This window comes from Saimiri boliviensis, chromosome 2 (assembly GCF_048565385.1).
Source record: "Saimiri boliviensis isolate mSaiBol1 chromosome 2, mSaiBol1.pri, whole genome shotgun sequence".
Taxonomy (NCBI): Eukaryota; Metazoa; Chordata; class Mammalia; order Primates; family Cebidae; genus Saimiri; species Saimiri boliviensis.
The window spans coordinates 147,677,679-147,697,853 of NC_133450.1; the positions used below are offsets into that span (position 1 = coordinate 147,677,679).

Sequence of the window (20,175 nt, forward strand, 5' to 3'; positions counted from 1 at the left end):
TAGCTACTCAGAATCTCTTTGTATTGAAATAACATAGATGTGTTTGCCTTTGCAGTCCCCTAATGTCATTTATTTAGAGCTGGTTATATCATTACTCGTGATGCTGCATCAGCCATCACACTGCCTATGAAGCTGGCTTCTAAAGGATTATCTTAAAAGTTGTTACTGCACTTCATTGGTCAAGGCCATAAATGTTCAATTTACCCACAGTAAAAAAGGAAAATATGGACAAAAATTTATTTTCCAACCATGTTAAATTTATCACTCCAAACTCAATAAAATAAACATAGAACAGCACGTCTTCCAACCACGTCTTCCCTCTAATCTCTGCATTCTTAGAATGTGAACTTTTCATGGGAACCATACACCTGTGTTCCACACATTACCACCTAAAAGGAGGATAGTTGGGGGTCTGGGGCAGCTGTAAAAGGAGCAGTCCCATGCATGAAGGGAATGTTAATCCCTTGTCCAGGACAGCTTATGGCCAACCTCTGAGAGTATCGTATCAACACACTGACTGGAGGCTGAGAGGACCTGGATCAGAAGGGCCCACCGGTGTCACAGAACAAAGGTCTCCAAAGCCTATGGAAGACATAGGCACATTACAACTGGAAGACTGCCAACAGGTGTGCAAACTGAAGAAGGGTGAAGTGACTATTCTGAGTGCTAATGGAGGGAGGTACTGAAGGTAAATGACACCTCTCCCCACCTTGATCCCTGCCACATTGTGCTGTAGACTAGAAGAGGCACCATGGCCAAGACACATGATGAAGGCAAGAGAAGACACAAACCCACGCATATAGCTCAAGCCCAAGGTGGACCATCGAAGCCCAGATCTCAGAACTCATCCTGGGTCTGATGTGATGAAAGTCACCCAAAGGTAGTGTGTCAGCATTATTCTGGTGGTCTGATATCATGTGATTCCACAAAACATATTGCAGTGAAGCAATCCTCCCTCATGGATTCAGCCCAGCTACAGGGCCTCAGGACAACCCCACAGGCACAGTTCTGAAAGTCATTGGGGCCATTTCTTTTTTTTCCTTTTGGACACTGAGTCTCACTCTGTCACCCAGGCTGCAGTGCAATCTTGATTCACTGAAACCTCCACCTCCCAGGTTCAAGCAATTCTCCTGCCTCAGCCTCCTATGTAGCTAGGACTACAGACATGTACCACCACACTTGGATAATTTTTGGCATTTTTAGTAGAGATAGGGTTTCACCGTGTTGGCCAGGCTGGTCTCGAACTCCTGACCTCAATTGATCCACCTGCCTCAGCCTCCCAAAGTGCTGAGATTACAGGTGCCTGGACCCAAGAGGGTCTTAGAATTTTTTATGAAGATACCCCAAAGCTTAGGGTCCAGTCACGTCCTGCTTACCCAGGTCTAAGAAAGTACTATTGTTTACATTTCACTATACATCTCATTCATTTCACAGTTTGTAGTTGAACACTCCTTCTTTAAAAAAAGAAAATCAAGACGATATAGCTCTGCTCTCAGTTTGGAACAATCTCATTTTTGGTTTGTAAGCTTGCTTTTCTCTTAAGCTAGAACTACTGATATAAATATTTGCCCAAAATTTGAAATGAAAAATTCTGTTTATCAGAAAGTTAAACATAGAATTACTATATAACCCAGCAATTCCACTCATATGTATATACCCAGAACTGAAAAGAGCTACTCAAACAAGTGCATGTACAGGCAAGTTCATAGTCACATTATTCACAATAGCCAAAAGCTGGAAGCAATCCAAACATGTATCAGTGGATGAACCGGGAGACAAGTTATGGTATATACAGACAATGGAATATTATTCAACCATTAAAAGGAATAAGGTACTGCTACAATCTACAACATGAATGAACCTCAGAAAAATCATGTAAGCAAAAGAAGTCAGACACAAAAGGACAAATACTGTAGGATTCCGTTTATATGAAATATCCAGAATAAGTAAATTCATAGAGACAATGCAGATTGGTGGTCGCCAGAGGCAGTGGGGAGGAAAAAATGAAAAGTAACTGCTTAATAGGTAGATGTTTTCCTTTGGGAATGAAGAAAATATTTTGGAACTAAGTAGAAGTGGAGGTTGCACAACATCGTGAATGGATTAAATGCCAATGACTTGCTCACTTTAAATTAGCTAATTTTATTTTCTGTGGATTTCACTCCAATTTTTTTTCATCTTAACCATTAAGATATTTATTTTCAGGCCAGGTGTGCTGGCTCACATCTGTAATCCCAGCACTTTGAGAGGCGAAATGGAGAGAATCCCTTGAGTCCAGGGGTTTGACACCAGCCTGGGCAACATGTCTCTACAAATAGCCTGTTACAAGGTATGTCACCATTACAAGGTGACAGCACTTTGTTAAAAAATAAAATAAAAATAAAAATTGCCAGGCATGGTTGCACACACCTGTGGTCCCAGCTACTTGGGAGCCGAGGTGGGAGAACTGATTGAGCCCAGTAGATCAAGGTTGCAGTGCGCCAAGATCAAACCACTGTACTCCAGCCTGGGTAACAGAGTAAAACTCTGTCTCAAAAAAATAAAAATAAATAAATAAAGGTATTTGTTTTCAACTTATTTGATAATAAGTTATACTCAAACACAAAATCAGATCAACTGTGATGATTTGTAGTCATGTTAATGATTATTATTATGAAACAAAATATTACTGAGAAAAGGCTCTGAAATATAGTCACTTCGTGATAGTTTTCAGAGAAAATAAATATGGTGAGGGGAAAGGATGCTAAAAAGAAAAAAAATCTATATAGAAAAAGCACTAGAAAGAAAGGCATTATATTTGCGTCTTAAGAAAGTAATCTTTTTATCATGAAATTTTTTTTTCCATAAGATATTAGGGTACAGGTGGTATTTGGTTACACGAGTAAGTTCTTTAGCGGTGATTTATGAGATTTTGGTTCGCCCATTTTTAAATGGGAAAAGAAACACACAACAGCAGTTGACCTTGGAAACTATGGAACCATCAGAAATCCACTTTGTAACCAAAACCCTAAAAATATTACCTTAGCATGGCGGTTCTCCATAAAGATAGTTGCTGTCTGTTCCACAAATATATTACCACCAAAGAGATAAAAGCAAGTACAACCTACAAATTTACAGTGTTTCTCTATCCATTGTTCAAAAGATAGAATTCACTGCAAAGATGAAGCTGGCAAAGTGATTAATTCATATATGAGTTTAATCTTATTACAGCCATTACCTTCTAAGTGAATATGTAATGCAAACAATGCTGTATTTCTTTTTAGACTGCTGTTATCATTCCAGATATTAAAATAATTATTTTAAGCTGTTATAGCCTATAGGCAAAATGAAATAGCACAGGAACTATAAAGCTTTGTAAAACAAAACATATAAGTAGTCAAACTGGGCTTATCACACCCCTGCCAGATAAAAAGGCTGATCATCAGTCAAGAAATAAGCACATTAATTCCAAAGGAAAAAAACATTTGCATTTCTATAATGTGAAATTACTCCTGCACTAAAACATCTTGTTGAAAAAACTTAATGTATTTCTTCCAAAAAACAATTTTTAAAAGGTACTTCAATGCTGTGATTTCTTTTGCACAAAAAAATGAAATAAAAATCATCTACTTTCATAGTATAATAAATTTTTAGGAGTAATTGTTCTTTCACAGAGATGGCTCCACTATTAATGTGCATGATTTTCTAGATAATATTAAAAGCAATGCAATTTCAGTTATGGTAACTGATATGGTTCTTACCTGATAATGATCACAGGTCAAGAGTTTAAAACCTAAAGCAGAACATGCTTTGCACTTTTTAAAGTCAAGAGAGCGATTGAAACTTGGCCTTGCTATGAAAGACAGTGGCCTCTTTTTTCCCTAACTGCTTGAGGTAGAAGTGGGGGCAGAGTGTTGCTTAGAAATCCCGTGTCCCTTCTTTCATTTACACTCTTATCTCTCCCAAACCAGAACTGTTCTTTCCTTGGGAAAAGAGTGTAATTCTCAGTTATCTAGGCAAATGGGAGTCATGCATAACGAGAGTAAGTCAATTTCTTAATCTCAAACCCCCGTTTCAGTCCAGTTTTATTAGTGTCCTAGGCTTCCTTAATAAATTGATGAAACAGAATCCATAGGTTAAGATAAATAAATAAATAGTCCTCTAATTCATTCAGAGTGACAGCGGCTTTTAAAATTGTGGCGACCTCTCAAGGTCCTATAATGGCATTTTTTTCCAGCTGCTACAGCACTCCTGGACTTGAAGTCTGGTTCTGCCCTTTCTGACAGGGGAAGCGGAAGGCAGCACAGTTTAATTAGACCATTTGGACTGTTCATTTGCTTAGGTATTTATGAACCGAATCCAATGGATTCAGAAAATTTACTCAGGCATAAGAAATGAGGAGAAAGATCATTGCCTTTGATGTGGCAGATAACAGCATACTCTAAGAAAAAAAAATCTCACAGGAAAGTCAATTTTTCAGTAACCTGGAGACCACAGTTTAATGTGGTTTTGACAGTACATAACATCACTTTTGAGGCTTTAATGATGTTATATGATTCTTTATGAGCAATAAACAAAAAATCATGGTATCATCATATTAAAACACTGATATGTGGAAACACAAATACAGATATGAAAAATCAGTGACTGGGCAGGAGACTATTAACTGTATTGTTAATAAAGTTTATCTTGGGGTACTGAAATTATGAGATATTCAGTAGTTATTTATATTTTTAATTTTCTCTAAATAAACATATTGCCTTTATAAAAAGAAAAAATCAATGATGATTTGTTTCTTAATTTTAAAAATTAATAGCATATACTTTTATTGAGCTGGAATTTCTAACTCTTTTTCAAACTGTCTTCTCCAGGGGAGAAGCAGAGAACACAGATATTCAGTCTCCTTGTCCAAACCTCAATTTTGTTTAAGATTTCACCTAATATTTCTGTTTTAAAAAACGTGGTTCTATGGGCTTAAAAAAAAAACAGTTGAAAATCATTAATGTGTTTCAAATAGTTCCTAAGAATTTACTGTATGCAAAATGCTGTGTTAAGAAAACTGAGTTAAGAAGTTGATGATTTTATTTTGTGTACACACACACGCTCACTCATTTCCCTTTAATCACTATTCTTTTTTTCTTCCAAGAGTAAACCTTAGTCCTATTCTGGTTTTTTCATTTCCTTCTCACCTTAATTTTACAATCCAAAAGCCTAGAAACTAAGTGAGCAAATACAGAAATGTCTTCAGAGGATGGGAGACGGCAAACACTACTATTTCACATGGTATCCGTTAGCATGTGCAGGTGGAGGGAGAAAACAGTCAACTGAAAAGTTTTGGGGTGTCAAGAGATGGATGGAGGAAAAAGAATAGGTTTTAAGAAGCTTCTTCTTGATGTCCTTTGAGAGCCTCCATTTATAATTTGCTTGCATTCAATTACACTTTGTCAGATTACTGCTTCTTAGAATTTGCACTTGATAGAGATTTGGCCTCACGATGCTTTGGTTATATACAGATTCTAAGTATAACAAGTGAAGGGAGCAACACAAAAAATATGTTTATTACATGCAGCCTCCTAGAATGAAAGAAAATCTAAATAAACCTGGATGGAAAACTGTCCTGGTCCTCAGCATGAATCTTAAATGGCAGTAATCACTGGTGAGACTTCTTAAAGCAGCATTTGGTGTGCTTCTGAATCTATGATGGTAGCACCAATATACACTGAGCATGGGAGTTTTCTGTTATAATATTTGAAGTTTGCTACTCATATTCAATGTAAGTTCCAATGTTTCTTTTAGGATATTGATGTACACACATGAGTTTACATGTATGCACAAACACACAGACACACTTGGACCAGAAGAAATGGATTTCTATCCACGAGACCTGATATGGCTCATTAAAGACAAAAACTGAACAAGTACGGAAATTGAGTTTATTCAGGCTACAGCAATGGGGAGCACCCCAGATTCGAGGATCAGAGTGTCCCAGCAGGGTGGCTTTGTCTTACACCTTTGTAGGTAGGTATAGACAAGTTATAGGTGGGTTGGTTTACAGTTGAGATTGATTTTGCAATCAAGAGACATCTCAGTCAATCAGCTTAAAAGAAAATGTTTATCTCTGTGTCTAGCTAGTTACAGGAGGACAAAAAATTCAGCTAATTATTCCTAAGACAAAGCATGTGAAATTGGATGGTGTGTATATGGCCTTGTCACAGGTAAACAAGGGAGTAATCTATGCATCTTATTTGTCATGAGAGTCAAGAGTGGACAATAAGTCTTATCTAAGTCACATGGGAAGGGTGGCTGATGACAAGCTGTTTCCCAGAACAGACAACTGTTATTGTTTTCAGAGCTCAGGTGAAATTCAACATTGTCAGCCACAGTGAACTACGGTGCCTGAGACTCTCACATAAAAAGCACAACATCATAATACCACTGGCTTCTGAGGCTAGTTGTGACTAATTAATTATTATAAGTACCACTCATCCAAGCTCAACACTTGTGCATTTTACCACTTGCAGAAGTTGGGGGGAAAAAAATTTATCTAAAATTGTTTTCCCGCCGCTTGGGATTAGAATAAATGTGATAAAAGCTGGGGGTACCTAACAGGCAAAAGGGCATACTACTGACCAAACTGTGTTTTAAATGTCATGTTGTCACACAACAAAACAAAACTTTTTAGTGAAGCAGCATGGTACAGAGGAGCGAACACAGATGAAGTTGAAGTTGAAATTCCAGAGCAGACCCCTCAGAAATAACACCACACATTTACAGCCATCTGATCTTCAGCAAAACTGACAAAAACAAGCAATCGGGAAAGGATTCCCTATTTAATAAATGGTGTTGGTAAAACTGGCTAGCCAGATGCAGAAAAAAGATACTGGACCCCTTCCTTACACCTTACACAAAACTATTGCTGCCTGTGAATTAAAGGTTTACATGTAAAGCCCAAGCCATAAAAATGAATTAAAGATGAATTAAAGGTTTAAATGTAAAACCCAGCCATAAAAATCCTGAAGAAAACCTAGGCAATACCATTCAGGACATAGGCATAGGCAAAGACTTCATGACTAAAACACCAAAAGCAATGGCAACAAAGGCCAAAATTGACAAATGGGATCTAATTAAACTAAAGAGCTTCTGCACAGCAAAAGAAACTATCATCAGAGTGAACAGGCAACCTACAGAATGGGAGAAAATTTTGGCCATCTACCCATCTGACAAAGGTCTAACATCCAGGTTCTATAAGGAACTTAAACAAATTTACAGTAAAGAACAACCCCATCAAAAAGTGGGAAAAAAATATGAACAGACACTTGTCAAAAAAAGACATTCATGAGGCCAAGAAATATATGAAAAAAAATGCTCATCACTGGTCATTAGAGAAATGAAAATCAAAACAACATGAGATACCATCTCATGCCAGTTAGAATGACGATCATTAAAAAGTCAGTAAACAACAGACACTGGCAAAGCTGTAGAGAAACAGGCATGCTTTTACACTGTTGGTAGGAGTGTAATGGGAGTTCAACCATTATGGAAGACAGTGTGGTGATTCCTCAAGGATCTAGAACCAGAAATACCATTTGACCCAGTAATCCCATTACTAGGTATATACTCAAAGTATTATAAATCATTCTACTATAAAGACACATGCACATATATGATTACTGCAGCACTATTTACAACAGCAAAGACTTGGAACCAACCCAAATGCCCATCAATGATAGATTACATAAAGAGAATGTGGCACATATACACCATGGAGTACTACACAGCCATAAAAAAGAATGAGTTCATGTCCTTTGCAGGGACATGGATGAAGCTGGAAGCCGTCATTCTCAGCAAACTAACAGAAACAGGAACAGAAATCCGAACACCGCATGTTCTCACTCATAAGTGGCAGTTGAACAATGAGAACACATGAACACAGGGAGGGGAACATCACACACTGGGGCCTGTTGGAGGGGTGGGGAGAAAGGGGAGGGAGAGCATTAGGATAAATACCTAATGCATGCGCGGCCTAAAACCTAGATGATTGGTTGATAGGTGCACCAAACCACCATGGTGCTTGTATACCTATGTAACAAACCTGCACATCCTGCACATGTATCCCAGAACTTAAAGTAAAATAAATTTTTAGAAAGTTGAAATCCAAGGTTCATCATTTATTAGCAGCATGCCTTTGGTGATTTAACCTCTTTATGCTTGATCCGGAAATGAGTAAGGCTTGCTTGGAAAGAATTCCATGTTTAGAGATGATGTATGGAAAGCCCTAGGGAAAGTCTCCTTGGAATGCGGCAGGTACTCAGTGATGGAGCCCCACTTTCTTGCCAGGGCTAAGGACTCCCATGCCAAACTGGAGAGAAGTATGTGTTTAATAAGTACATGAGTCTATGTACATTAAGTCAAACTTGCCCCAGTGAGTATAATTGAAGATGTAGAAGTCAGGAATTATCGCTGGTAATCTTCTGCCATTCGGAGAAAGCCAGTCTAGTCTGGTTATCATGAAGATACTCAGAGAAAAGTCAGAGACGCATGAAGCTGATACCCAGACCAAGAATCTTGAAAGTGTTCAAGTCCCTGGTTCTATTTATCCCTCTCTCCAGCCTCGCTTGGCTATGCTAAAGGCCAAGTTTCTGTTACTTACATCCCACAATATTTATACAGGCAGCAATAGTTTTTATTCTATTAATAGGCAGAATGCCATGAGTAAAACAGGGACAGTTGAGAATATACATTCACTTCTCAATATCATCTCCAAATTAATGATTTATTCACTAATTCTCTGCTTTAGATTGTCTAACAGAAATCTAAGAACATTAAATATAGACAATAATTTTTTTTCAAAAGATGATTTTCCCACTTACTTTGCATTACTTCATTGGAATTCATCTTCAAAGAGTTAATTTCACATTGACTTTAGTTCTAATCTTCCCAGTGGAGCTTTCAATATAAGCTAATGATTTTGATGTACATCCAACTCAAGCTGTGTAATATACTCTTCTATATGCTGTTCCATCTGGGAAACACTTAGAGATAAAGGAAATAATCTGATTATTTGCTTCATACAAATTGCTGCTCTGAAAATTACTTTTTTAATGTAGAAAATAAGAGACTGTTTAATGCTTCTTATCAGGCTTAGCTTTTCAGATGTTCAAAAGACTCCAAATGAATATTGACAAGTAGCAAAACACTACAGTATATGCAGTAGAGAATTTCAGACTGTGCAAACAAAATATATTTATTTTGCCAACCTGCATCCAGAGTTATTCTTAAGAGTTGTTTTCAGGGACTTAGGAACCAAAAAAATCAGAGACAAGAGTAGGCATCTAGTACTTTCCAGGAAAGAATAAATTCATTCTAATTAAGTATACTCTGGGTAGCAATAAGCAGGTAAAGGCCAAGCACACCTTCAGCAGTAATGTGTTTCACGGACAGAATGTATTATAAGCTAAACACACTGTAAAAAATTATAGCCTACATATTCAGGAGTCTTAAAAGAACAACCACCACCACCAAACCGCAGATGTGTACCACTGTATACCCCTCTTATGCAAAATGAAATGCTTCTGAAATGAAAATGCCTCTGTCAATGGTGGTACTTGGTGTTAAGAGTTTATAGTTATCTGTACTACAGTTATCTGTACTTTTGGTTACCTTTTTTAAAAGATTTAAGTAAAATGTTTTACAAATTTTAGAAAAATTATCAGAATATCAGAATATCAGTCTGTTTCATAGGTTAAATAAAACATGTAAAACCAACACACATTACCTTCTTTGTCCAAAAGTAGTTACTGCTTTCTTTCCTAACCAGAAGAAATCAAGCACAGGCATACTGTATTAGACAGGGTTCTCCAGAGACACAGAACCAATGAGAGACAGAGAGAGAGAGAGATTTGTTTTAGGAATTGACTCACATGATTGCGGAGGCTGGTAAGTCCAAAATCGCACAGTGGGCCAGTAGAGCAAGTGACCCATGGAAAGCAAAGTTTCAGCTCAAAGGTCATCAGGCTGGAAGAGCTGATGCTACAGATGAAGTCTGAAGGCAGTTGGCTGAAGAAGTCTGTTACACATGGGAAAGTCAGTCTTTTTGTTCTACTCAGGCTTTCAACCAATTGGATGAAGCACACCTATAAAATGGAGGACAATTTGCTTTACTTAACTCTGATGATTTAAATGTTAATCTCACCCAAAAATACCCTCACAGAAACACCCACAATAATGGTTGACTCATAAGATTCACCATCACCTGTAGATATGTCATCTCAAAGTCATGCTTCCCCCTAGCTACCCAGAGACCACCTGCACAGATCCCATTTACTATCAAGACTTCCTGCAGCATCGTTTATTTGAGATCATCCTCTAACCCCACAAAGGAGGAGAGACACAGGCTGAAAGTACCAGGAAGTGGATGCTCCCAGACAACCCTTAAGCAATGAGGGGTGCAATTTGGTGGATAACCTAAAATTCCTCATCATGGGTGACATTCAGAGACTCAGTCCACCCCATCTCTAAGGGCAGGATCCCTTCTATGTCTCATTTCTCTACTCCCTTGCATGCCTTCTGGGATCACCTCCAAAGAAGCAGCCTACGCCTAAACTCTTGTTTCAGCATCCTGCTTTTGGGGAACCTAAACAAAGATAATATCCAAGCTAGTTGTTCTTACTCCACATTGCTTCCCTCCCTTACTATTATCCACTTTTTGATTTCAGGCCCCAATTCATACAAACAGAGCTTATATCTGTAATTTCTTGGTTTTTTAAGTTGATCTCTATTTGTACTGGGAAGAGAGAAGCGGGAATAAGGGACTACCCCCTTTTCTATCCAAGGACTTCACTTGCAGCAATGCATCCACAAAAAAACACACAAATCTGGCAGTCCCATTATAAAATAACAAGTAGATTATTTCCTTCAATACATAACGATGACCCAATTGTATTTGCAAAGCTGACTAAAGATATTTCTAGACAGAAATGCTCAATTGACACTTATAAAAAAACAGGTAAATGAATGAATAAATAAGTAACATTCAGGCCAGGCATGGTGGCTTACACCTGGAATCCCAGCACTTTGAGAGGCTGTGTGGGCTGATCGCCTAAGGGCAGGAGTTTAAGACCAGCCTGACCAATGTGGTAAAACCGTCTCTACCAAAAATGCAAAATTAGCCAAGTGTAGTGTTACAGGCCTGTAGTCCCAGCTACTCTGAAGGCTGAGGCAAGAGAATCACTGGAACCCAAGAGGCAGAGGTTGCAGCAAGCTGAGATCGAGGCATTGCACTCCAGCCTGAGTGACAAAAGTGAAACTCCATCTCGAAAAATACACACATAAATAAATAACTTTTCGTCGTAGAATTGAACACAAGGGTCACAAAAGCAAGAGATTTTCCCTCATAAAAATCGAAAATGCCATCTTACTAAGCATAAGATCCAAGTGGAAGTGCCTAGGTCCAGCGCCATCACTGTCAACATAAAAACCCACAGAAAGTCACATTACTGCTGTGCCTTAAATTGAATCAAGAGTGTCAGACATTCCAGGTTTAAGAGCTTTGGTCTACTAGTCAGGACCGCTGGATGGAAAATCAAACTCACCAGTAATTGACACTTGACATTTCTAAAGTACAGTCTTTATTGGAGTAAACGCAGGAATGATACTTACGGTTAACAGATTGCTATTTGAAGGCAATAGGAAGTTGGCCTTGAAAATGTGGCTAACTGGGTTCCACACTCAATGTAATTATCTAACAGGGGCTCAGAAACCTAAGGGCTTTCAGCTATCTTTGCTTCCCTTCTTTAAGGAAAGAGGATGATCCAAAACCATGGTCTAGGCACTATTTCTTTTTATTTTTTATTATTATTATTTTTTATTAGAAACCTTGGTCAAAATAAGCTTGAAAGTAAAAATTCAATTTATATAATGCATTAATTTATTCAGTCAACAAATATTTATTATGCACCATTGTTCAAAGTACTGGGGATACAGCTGTAAACACAATAGACAAAACCCCCAGACCTTGTGGAACTTATGCTTTAGAAGAAGAGGTGATCTGGCTGAAGGGTCTATGTGAGCTGGCAAAGGCAAGGAGTAGAGCCCCTTGAGCTCCTTGGTATGCATAAGAACTACCTGGAACACTTGTGGAAATGCAGGTCTGCCCTCCCTACCCCCAATCTCTCCAGAGTCTGATTCTGTAGGTCTCCAGGAAGGAAATTCTGATTTTTAACAAGTGCTTTAAAGTATTTGATGCAGGTGATACAGACCACACTGGAGAAACACTGCCCTAGAGTTTCCCAAGGCACAATTTACAAACTGCATGCCTAGATTATTTCTCTAGGGACTACTAGCCTTTCCATCCTGTTTCTCAGGCAGTCATCAAGAAGCATGTGATGGGTGTCCCCATTGAAGTAGAACCTGAGAAATACATGAAGTTTAATTAGAGGTATTTTTTGTGCCAAATCAGAGTCAAATAAAGTACTAAGCCTCCAAAATTACCTTAGATTCCAAAAATACCCTTAACAGTAAACAGATGAAGACGTGTTAGCTGCTCTTGAATCAAGTTCCTACAGTGCTTGCCATATATCTCAGCATACCAACTGAACCTAAGTATCTCAATATCTATTTCTGCCACTGTTTCCTATTCTCAAGTAGGTTGTTCATGAAAGGTGAGCACTGTGATTTATCTGAGTCTCTACATCCATTTGTGTCACCACAGTATTTGTTACCTGGTAGACAATAAATAAATGCTTGTGAAATCCTTGAATAAACGAGATAATGAATGAACAATTGAATTTACAAATAAATAGGCCAACCGCCCCAGCATTAGCTTCCTTATCTTGCAAATGAGGGGATCTCTTTTTCTACATGATATCCAGCTTCTTTTCTAAGCCTCTTATTCTAATATTGAAAGAAGACAGGAATGAAAAGAAAATCAGCCACTAATTGATTGCTACCTCCAAAAATTAACCCCCCTCCCGAAAACAAATTACAGAACACTCTTCATTACATGGCTTCATGGTTTAAGTCCTGGAATTAGCTACATTTCAAGTCATATCTGTAAAAATACATCTACTAAAAGGAAAGCTTGTTGTATGTCAGTTTCTAAGAGTTTGTTGGTCCTCTAACACCAGAGTTACATACGGTTTCCACAGCATACCCTGTTTCCACTGCAAAAATTTTTAAGCTTTAAGTTAAGCCCTCCCCAAATTTGGTGATGATGATTGATGAAATCGACAGCAACAGCCTTTGTTTATTTAGGCATCGCTGCCCTCTGCTGGATAGAATTAGACGTTTTCATGTAAGTGTACATAGTTTTCCAGAATGTCTGGATACAGACTTTTAAAGGTATTCTTACCCATTCAAATCCAGGGCTTAAACTAAGGATGAGTATTTGATTTTTTCCTTTTGCCTAAGACTCCAACATGATTCAACACAACATTATTACTGAACCTGTCTTTATCCAAATTTTGATGTTTTGTTCATTGTGAACTTTTGCATTTTTATTTTGAATATCGCATTAAAAATTGTTTATCTTGATAGCTGAATCTTTTGAGGCTCCCTTGAATTTTGTCCCTACAGCAAGTGCCTCACTTGCCTTACCCTATACCAGCCCTGGTCAAACTAGCCCCTACACTACTTTCTCCAGGAAGTTGACCAGTCACACTTGAATACTTCAGGAACATCTTCCTTGACCGCTCTCACTAGGTCAAGGCTCCCTAAACTAGGGTCCTGCAGAACCATGTATTCTCTTTGCATAATGGCTAAATAAATATCTGACTCCACTCTAGACTGAGCTCCATGAAGACAAGACACTTGTCAGGAATTTTTTCCAAGTATAGGATTTTCAGTATCAGTAGTTAGAGAATGCATGTAAGTTGAATGAGAGAATTACCAAATATCGGTGAAAGAAAGGAAATCTGTGTGGCAGCATTTTGCATACTTACACAGCTGTAGTAGAGCAAAGTAATAATAACAGCAAAAACAACTGATATTTCCTGATCACTACGGCATGGCGGACTTTGTACTGTGTAACATATGGTCTCATTTAACCCATACAACGACCTTGCATGGCATGTACCATTATCACCCATGTTTTGGCAGAGGAAGAATCTAAGGCTTAGAGAAATGCGGAAACCCGAAACATTTCTTTCTGTAGCTTTCACTTTGGTTCTAGAACTTTCCCTTGGGAACACTTTTACATATCACACAAAAATAATTCCATCAAACAAGACTATAAGAGACAATCACTAAAAAAAAAAAAAAAAAAAAAAAAGGAAAAGAATAGTTCCAAATTCCACCCAAAAAGGAGTATGTATATATATATCTGTTATGTGAAAGGCTCTAGACTAAGATCTTCAGGGGATTAAAAGGAAAGTAAATATCTCTCTGGGCTCATCAGTTTAGGAAAATATAGAATATCTTTAAAACTATGCAAATGCTGATGTAAAAATATAAGGTCTAGTAGGGTCAAGGTCATAAGAGAAGAAATAAATGTGACAGAAAGATTAAAACCTGGTTGGAGGGATCGAGAATCCCTTCTAGGAGGTAGCAGCACGTCAGCTAAGCCTTGAAGGAGGGATGAAATATTAGCAGGTAGAATTGAGGGTAGAAGGTAGGAGAACAATTGAGAAAGAGGTAACAGTCCAAGGTAAACCACCTTTACAAAAATCGTGACAGTGAGAATTACGACTGTGAGAGAGATCGGATCTAACCAACTCTATCTTGCCTTTAACCACCAAACTGCCAAAACTAGACCACCGAACTGGCGGTCTAGGGAGGGCGGCCCCTCAGCTAACCAACGAGGTGGTGGAGGCAGCAGTGGCGGGCCCAGGTCTGGGTTGGAATAACAGAGTAAGTGGTGGGCAGCACCTTAGCGCTGGTATTGTTGGTGAGGCTGGGACAGGGGTTCTCCAAGTCCGGCTGTGGAAGAGGTGCTGCCATCTACATGCACACCGTTGCTAATAGAAAAGTCCTTGGAAGAGCTCGATGTGGTTCTTGTGTTGAATCACGGCTCAGAAAGGAGCATTATTTAGTCAGTGAAAACCACAAAAAGATTTTTTTTCTAAAATCAGTAAATAAGTTGGAAATTATTAGAATTTGGTAAATGATATGCACGAGATATACTTGTATCATTTGTTTTATGACATAAATTTAGTTTAGTTGGAGAATAAGAAACACATTTCTGGCCAGGCGCGGTGGCTCACGCCTATAATCCCAGCACTTTGGGAGGCCGAGGCGGGTGGATCACGAGGTCAAGAGCTCGAGACAGTCCTGGTCAACATGGTGAAACCCCGTCTCTACTAAAAATACAAAAGTTAGCTGAGCATGGTGGCGCGTGCCTGTAATCCCAGCTACTCAGGAGGCTGAGGCAGGAGAATTGCCTGAACCCAGGAGGCGGAGGTTGCAGTGAGCCGAGATCGCGCCATTGCACTGCATCCTGGATAACAAGAGCGAAACTCCGTCTCAAAAAAAAAAAAAAAAAAGAAACACATTTCTGATTTTTTTTTTAACACTTCACAAACTTGCGTGTCATCCTTGTGCAGGGACTGTGCTAATGTTCTCTGTGTCATTCCAATTTTGGTATGTGTGCCACCAAAGTGAGCACTCTCATTTTCTTATTCACTTATTTATCTATGTAGCCTTAGCGTTGTTGGATGTTTTAAATACCTCTCAGGTTTGCAGTCATTCATTTGCAGAGACAGAAAGCTGTCATGAGAGCCTGGCAGCAGATGAGGGGACATGAGGACGTCCCTCCTACACGGTGGCTGAGCTGACCTGCCTGCATCCACCCACTCCCACCCACCCCGCAGAGCTCTGTCCTATACATCACCTGCTGACTCCCCTGAAACAGCACATTGATATAATGTAGTTATGGTTTACCTTTTCCTTCAGAGGTGGAGGACACTGTTACCAGAACAGAACAGGCTTATTGCCTGATTAACTGACCTAAAACATGGGCGAGATGTGCTCATCCATTTCTAATCCGTGAAAGCTGGCTTTGTGCCAAGCTCTGTGCTAGACTTTGGGACGCCTTAAGGAGAGATGAGTGAGCACAGGAGCCTCTGGAGGAAGGACACCAGCCCAGCCTTAGAGGGTAGGAAAAGCTTTCGGGAGAAAGTGGTGTCGACAACATTGAGACCTGAGAGATGCATAAACATGAGCCAGGCTCTTCAATTGCTGGGAGGAGACAGGAAAACAGAAAGGAGTGGAAGGCGGGAGAAGGAGCAGAACACAACTACAGGAAAAACAGCAAGTTCTTAAAGACTTGCAAGGGACAGCAAGAGCAAAAGTGTAGTCCCTTGGGGAAGGCGGTTGTTTCTTAAGCCTGGAGCACTGAGGACAAGGTGGGTGCTGTACTTTGGATGTTTGTCCCCTCGAAACCTCATGCTGAAATGTCATCCCCAGTGTGGCCATATTGGGAGATGGGACCTAATGGAAGGTGTCTGGGTCATGGAGATGGGGGAGAGGGTGAGTGAGTTCTCACTCTATTAGTTCCCTCAAACATCGGTTGTTAAAAAGAGCTGGACCTCCCACTTCGCTCGCTTGCTTCCTCTCTCACCATGTGATGTCTGCACACACCGAACTGCTTCCCTTTCCACCATGAGTGGAAGCAGCCTGTGGCCTCACCCAGGGCAGATGCCCAGTGTTGAACTTTCCAGTCTTTGGAATCATAAGCCAAATGATCCTTTTTTCTTTATTAACTGCCCAACTTCAGGTATTCATTTACAGCAGCACAAAACAGACCAAGGCAGTGGGGCGCTCTGAGAGAGAAGATGGGGAGTGCAAGCAAGGCGCAGGCCGCAGAGGTCTTTGTGAGCCACACAGGACTGGATTTATTGTGAGAGCAATGGGAGGACATTGAAAACATGTAAGAGAACGGTAATGTGATCAGATTTGCATTTGAGACAGGCTGCTCTCGCTGCAGATGATAGAGGGATAGACTGGAAGCAGGGACACAGGAAGGGTACCTGCCATAGTAGATCAGGTGGAAGATGATGGTGTCAGACCTTAATTAATGACCGTGGGAGTTGAGAGAAGTGGGCATTTCACACACTATTACAAGGAATTAAAGACCTTAGTGACTGATGGATGGTTTTAAGGACTGAAAGTTTGTGTCCCCCACAACACCCAACAAAATTGATATTTTGAAACTGTAATTTGTATGTGGCTATATTTGGAGCTAGGGCCTCTATGGAAGCAATTAAGGTTAAATGAGGCCATAAGTTTGGGGCCCTGATCCAATCAGATTAGTGTCCTTATAAGAAGAGAAATCAGAGAACTCTCTCTGCCTGCCATGTAAGGACACATTACAAAGGTGGCCATCGCAAGCCAGGAAAAAAGCCCTCACCAAAAACTAAATTTACCAGCACATTCATCTTAGACTTTCCAGCTTCCAGAACTGTGAGAAAATAAATTTCTGTTGTTTAAGTCACTCCAGCCCGTGATATTTTGTCATGGCAGTCTAAGCAGACTAATACAAATGGGGTTTTACGGAGAGAGAGGAGTCAGATGGGACCTCCAGCGTTCTAGCTTGGTTAAGATGCAACCTTTCATACCAAGCACTGATAGGTACACACAAGAGAAACAGACTGTAGGGAGTATCCGTTCCAACATGGACATATAGGGTTTGAGGGATCATGGGGCATCCAGGTAGAGATGCCCAGTAAGCAGTTGGGTATATAAGTCTGGCACTCAGAAAAAGAGGCTAGATCAGAGGATTTAACAATAAGCATATAGCTGATAATTAAAGCTTTGAAACAACATGAGATTTTTCAAGAAGAGAATAAGGATGAATGAAAGGAAAAAAAAAAAGACTGAGGACATATGTCAAAAAATCATCAATGTTTAAGGAATGGAGAGGAAAAAGAAGAGCTTTTGGGGAAGTTTAAAAGCAGAAGGGGGAAAATCCAAGAAAAGACAGTGGAAAAACATCAGTAGGGGTGTGGAAATCTCAAGAGGGAGGGCATGGACAATAGCGTTGGCTGTCCACAGGAAATTAAGTTAGGTCAAGGCAGAGAGGGGAGGCATTGGTTCGGCAGCGCAGGGGATGCTGGCAACCTGGAAAAGAGGAGCTTCTGTGGAGTGGCCAGGGCAGAGTCAGCCGCAGAATGATGGGTAGAATTAGCAGAATAAACTCAGAGAAGTGGAAGCAAAGCAACAGCAGAAAGAAGGTCAAAGCCTATTTGCAAATATTTTTACTCTTGAGCTGTAATTTTTTTTGTGGGGGTGGGGGACGGGGTCTTACTCTGTCACCCAGGCTGGAGTGCAAAGGCAAGAACACTCACTACAACCTCTGCCTCCTGGCTTCAAGCGATTCTCCTTCCTCAGCCTCCTGAGTACATGGGACCACAGGCATGTGCCACCACACCCTGCAAATTTTTTGTATTTTTAGTAGAGACAGGGTTTCACCGTGTTAGCCAGGATGGTATAGATCTCCTGACCTTGTGATCCGCCCGCCTCGGCCTCCCAAAGTGCTGAGATTACAGGCATAAGCCACCATGCCTGGCAAGCTGTAATTTTTTTTAATAGATATAAGTAGGAAGATTGAATTTATTACTAGAAGGCATAAAGAGATACTTTGTGTAATGCTATTTTTTAAATTAGGCTATATGGCAGGTTAGAAATGAAGTCACATTTCAACCTCATGTGGAACTAGATTGGTATATTTTGTTCACATTAGGTTTTAATGGAAATGAAGCCTTGTGAACTTTTTAAGTTTTCAAAACTGTTTCTTTTGTTTATTTGTAAAATGGCTTGAGAGTAACTATAAATACATTTTGACATCAGGCAAATTCCAGGAAAGCTATCTCTGTGTATTCAATACTGGTTATCCTTATGGTGATTTGGGAAAAATAATACTCTGTACATTATAATAACTGAATGATCCATTATTGACCCTGAGCCTTACTGAACTATTGTGGAGATAGAAATCTCTGGACTGTAGTAAGAGTTTTGAAGTGTGAACTCTCACCCTCTCCCTGTAATTCCCACTTTTTCTCTCCCTTTATAATCATCCAAATGTGAAAAGCCCTAAAACAACACTTGGCAAAATGCTACTAACATTATTTTGAGATGTTTCTGTTTACTTGTGAGTTTTAATTCTTCTGCAAGGAGTTCTTCCCTGCTCCCAAATCCCCAAACGTATTGGAAGATTCTATCACTCTCCTCCTCCCTCCAAATCCCCGAACTTGGCCCCTCCAAGACCTGTAACCTTACTTTCCCTCTGATTCTCTTCTCTTCTTCCCAAGTTCAGGCAGACTCTACCCAGTATTTATGTGGGAGAACTGGCTCTAACTTTTCGTGTTTTCCAAACTGTTTTTGTTTGCCGGGTCTTAACTTCAAAAATACAAAAGTTAAAAATCACGTTTCTTTTACCTGCAGTCTGCTCTGTGTTAGACCATCCCCGTGACATAAAGATACATTTTGGACTACATCAGACTGACAAAGAAGTACAAAGCCTACAGTGAGGCAGTTTTAGTTTACATCTCAAAATATGATCTTGCCACTTAAGCAAATAAAAGAGAGAGAAAGGAGGAGGAAGGAAAGGAGGGAGGGAGGGAGGGTGAAGGAAAGTCATCAGGTTTAATTTAAAATCAGATCACCCTATCATCTAACAACACAATCACTGGGAACAATTTTGGTATGTATCTTTTCAATTTATTACCTACCTATCCATCTATGTATTTCTATTATGTCTGTCTTTTGCTACCCGTAGATTGTAATCTGCTTTATTGAATTTAATAATTCACTTCTCTAATGCTTGACAGCATTACTCAATTATGGAAAGGCTTTCTAAATTTTTTTTAAAGAAATTTTATTTATTTATTTATTTATTTATTTATTTATTTATTTATTTACTTTAGATGAAGTCTTGCTCTGTCGCCCAGGCTAGAGTGCAATGGCTCAGTCTAGGCTCACTGCAACCTCTGCCTCCTGGGTTCAACCGATTCTCCTCCCTCAGCCTTCTCAATAGCTGGGATTGCAGGCACATGCCACCACACCAGCTAATGTTTATATTTTTAGTAGAGATGGGGTTTTACCATGTAGGCCAGGCTGGTCTCAAACCCCTGACTTCATAATCTGCATGACTCGGCCTCCCAAAGTGCTGGGATTACAGGCATGAGCCACCAGGTCTGGCTAAGAAAAAAAAAAAAGGTAAATTTAAATTTTTTAATTTTTAATGAAAAAATATATGACACATTT

At 39.5% G+C, this 20,175-nt stretch overlaps 1 non-coding gene across 1 annotated transcript; it reads right to left on the bottom strand.

Moving 5' to 3' along the window:
• Positions 1-15,470: 15,470 nt before the first annotated feature.
• LOC120360726 (U6 spliceosomal RNA) lies at positions 15,471-15,577 on the bottom strand. The gene has a single exon (XR_005577156.1). It is a non-coding gene; the product is annotated as a U6 spliceosomal RNA (small nuclear RNA).
• Between the last annotated feature and the right edge of the window lie 4,598 nt (positions 15,578-20,175).